The 3,740-nt window shown below is 37.8% G+C and overlaps 1 pseudogene; it reads left to right on the top strand.

The window, feature by feature from the left end:
• Window positions 1-658: 658 nt before the first annotated feature.
• Window positions 659-1,131, top strand: LOC114051309 (annotated as a pseudogene).
• The last annotated feature ends 2,609 nt before the right edge of the window (window positions 1,132-3,740 follow it).

The following is a 3,740-nucleotide window of genomic DNA, read 5'->3' as shown; positions in this document are numbered from 1 at the left end:
GGTTATACACAGTTTAGTGATTTTTTTTCTAGGCCATTCAATTCTATCTGATTTTATAAAGGCACAAGCAGAGATAGCCCCTGAGGCTCCTTGCAACTCTGTTAACTAGAAGAGATTGTTGAGCATGGGTAACCTAATAAAAATCAGTGTTTTAGGCAGTCTAGGATGGATTAGAGGAAAAATACTGGAAGCAAGAAAACTAATCACAGAGACCAATCTCCCTTGAAATAGCCTACCAATAAGGTGAACACCTGACTAGGGTAGTAGTGATGGGAATGAAGGGAAACAAAGGAATACTAGAAATATTTTAAGGAAAAATGGGACTTAATGAGTGACTAGATGATGGAAATAAAGAAGAGGACTCCTAGATTAGGGACTTATATGTTTGGAAGAGGGTGGTGTCATTGTGGGAAATAAGGAAAATGGGAAGAGAAAGCTAAGTTCAGTTTGGACATGTAGAGTTTGAAGTGATATTGGAACAAATCTCAGTGGAGCTATCCTTTAGGAAGTTGCAGATAAGAGATAAGGTAAGGTATGAAGGAGAATAGAGAGAAAGGAACCTCTAGACAGAGGTAGAACAAGGGTCCCCTGAAGGTCAGTCCAACCAAGATCCAATCACCCTTCTCTACCCTCCCCACCTTTCCTGTCCCTGGAAACCATGGGCAGCTTGAGGCAGTGCTTCCTGGAACAAAAAATGTTTAATCCCCAATATCCTGGGGTGGCTAGAGATGTCTGATATATATATATACTATCTGGCTGCAGGTTTCATTGCCTTCCTGGTCCTCTATCTGATATTTGGCTATGGTACCTCCCAGCTCTGCACTTAGATTTATCTCTCTAACCTATGTTTTCATCAAAGTCATTGAAAGTCTCAACAAAAATGATGAGACCCTCTGGCTGACCTGCTGAGAAGTATACAGGATGTTTGGCCTAGCTGTTGTTCTCTGATCACTTCCTTTTCTGGTTCCCCTTAGTGCATACTATACACTAAGCATGCCTTCCTGAAGGTGGTGGTGTATGCTACAAGTTGCCTGTAAAGGCTCCTAGTCATCATACCATTTCCTGATCCACTGCATTTTCCTGAGGTACCAGGCCTCACTGAACAGTCTAGTGACTGATCTGAGTGGATGACCCTAAGATACAACAGCTAGTATCCCCTAGTAAACACCAACGAAGGCAGAGCTCATAAATCAAACCACTGCTATCATACTGGCTGCCATCTCGCCTCAGACCCTGGTGGTTGATAGACAGATTTGGACCTTTAACCCAAGAGCCTTGGGAATAGCACTGCTTCTAGGCCAGTGCCCTTAGACATCATCCTGGAAAGCAAGCCATGTGGGGATACAACTTAGCAACTGCTCCTAAAAGTGCTAAAATAAATTTATGTCCATTAGAGTCTTTGACACTAGCAAATGGTTCAGCATCAGAAACTGATGGGATTTTATCAATGGAAATAACATTAAAGAGGATGCATCACCATCTGCTTTGCTGTTGTACCCTATGGACCATGGGACTTCTCCATCTGACCTGTAGCTGAAACCTTCAATATTTGTTATTTCTTCCATTAGAATGTGAGCTCCTTGAGAGCAAGAATGGTCTCTTTTATATGCGTGTCTAGGCTTAGCACAGTGCCTTTGCATATAGCAAGCATTTAATAAATGCTTTATTCATTATGCAAAGGAGAAAAATGAGAAAAGGTAATTGAATATTTCAATTAAGAGGTTATTGGTGACCTTTGAGTGAAATTTCCATTGAACAGCTGGGACAAAAACCAGATTATAGGAGGTTGATGGAGACATTAGTAATGATGAAATGGGTGTAAGCCACATTTTGGAGAACTTTAGCCATGAAATAGAGAAGTTAGATAGTAGTGGAGCAAACAGTGGGCCTAAAAGATAGAAGAAACCCACAAATGTGGTAAAGCATAAGAAAATAAGGTTATGAGGATTCCTCAAGAGTCAACAAGGCAGAGTTCATATTCAGAGGAAGATAATAGAGCTACAAAAAAAGCCTCTCCTTTTTCAATGAGAAATGTCAAATGGTTCCCAGCACAAAAAAAAGTTCTTGGAAGAACTTAAAAAGGACTTTAAAAATCAAATAAGAGAGACTGAGGAAAAATTAAAAGAAAAAAATATGAGCAATTCAAAAAATCAAGAAAATTAGGAAAAAAATTAGGAAAAAATTAATTCCTTGAAAACTAGGATTGGACCAGGGGAAACTAACGACATTCTAAGACACCAAGAAATCATAAAACAAAATCAAAAGAATGAAAAAGTAGAAGAGAAAATTAAATATCTCATCATCAAAACAATGGATCTGGAGAACAAATCAAGGAGAAATAATATAATATATTAATATAATTAAAATAATATAATAGTCATCCTACCTGAAAAATACAATAAAAGAGATTCTTAATACAATATTACAAGAAATTATCAAGGAAAATTGCCCCAAAGTTCTAAAACAAGAAGGCAAAGCAGAAATAGAAAAAAACCACCAATAACCACCTGAAAGAGATCCCAGGAGGAAAACTTATAGGAATATCATAGCCAAGTTTCAATGCTCCCAGGCTAAGGAGAAAATATAGGAAGCAACAAGAAAAAAAAACAATTTAAATATCATGAGCTACAATAATGATTACACAAGCCCTAGCAGTTACTATGTTGAAGAACTGTAGGTCTTGGAATACTACATTCTGTAGAGCAAAAGAGCTAGCTAGGGTTATGACCAAAGGTAAACTGTCCCACAAAGTTAAGTTTTATCCTGAATGAAAAGAAATGGACATTTAACAAACTGAAAGACTTTCAGGTTTCTGTGACAAAAACTTCAGAACTTAAGGGAAAATTCAACATATTTTATCCAGGAGAAAGGTAAGGTAAACATTGAAGACCAATTATAAGGGGCACAGTTGGTCAAATCGTTTTACTTCATATATGTGAAAATATTAGCTGTACTTTTATGACTGTCGTCATTATTTGGGTTGTCTTGGACTGAGCTGAGTATGATGGGGTGATTCTAAAAAAATAAAACTGTGTAGGGAGAGATAAAAAGGAGTGATTATCTCAGACAAATGAGGCCAAAAAGGAAAAACTGATACAGAAAAAGCTAGTGGGGGGAGGGCAGGTAGTGCTGGAACCTTACTCTCATCGGGAATGGGTTAAAGAGGGAACAACATATGTATCTTAAAGGGCATAAAAGTCTTCTAAATTCAGAAAGATACAAGAGGATAAGGGGATAGGGTAAGGGAGAGGATAAGGGAAGGACTCTTGGAGGAGTGGGTGGGTTGAGGAATAGGAGGACAAGGTAGTGGGTAGAAGTAAAGCAGGGGAGTGAAGAAGAATAAGGTAAATAGAGAAAGATAGTGAGGAAAAATAGGAAGGAGGAAAAGACACAACAAGTAATTGTAGTTTAGAATGTGAATGGGATGGAAATGGATAGTAGATTAAAAGTTAGAATTCAATAATATGTTGCTTTCAAGGAACATAAAAATGAGAGATACACATAAAGATAACATAAAGGGCAGGAATAGAATTTATTATGTAAAAAAAGCAGGGATAGTAATAATGATCTCAGACAAAGTTAAAGTTAAAGTAGATTTAATCAAAAGTAAAAAACAGAAAAACTATTCTATGTGTCGGCAATGTTATTCAATATGGTTATAGACCGGGGCAGGGAACCTGCAACCTTGAGGCCACGTGTGGCCTTCTAGGTCTTTGGTGAGGCCTTTTGACAGAATCCAA

Source organism: Vombatus ursinus, unplaced genomic scaffold (assembly GCF_900497805.2).
Source record: "Vombatus ursinus unplaced genomic scaffold, bare-nosed wombat genome assembly UNPS02014802.1, whole genome shotgun sequence".
Lineage (NCBI taxonomy): Eukaryota > Metazoa > Chordata > Mammalia > Diprotodontia > Vombatidae > Vombatus > Vombatus ursinus.
The sequence above is the reverse complement of the archived record's forward strand: the minus strand, read 5'-3'. Positions and strand labels throughout refer to the sequence as shown.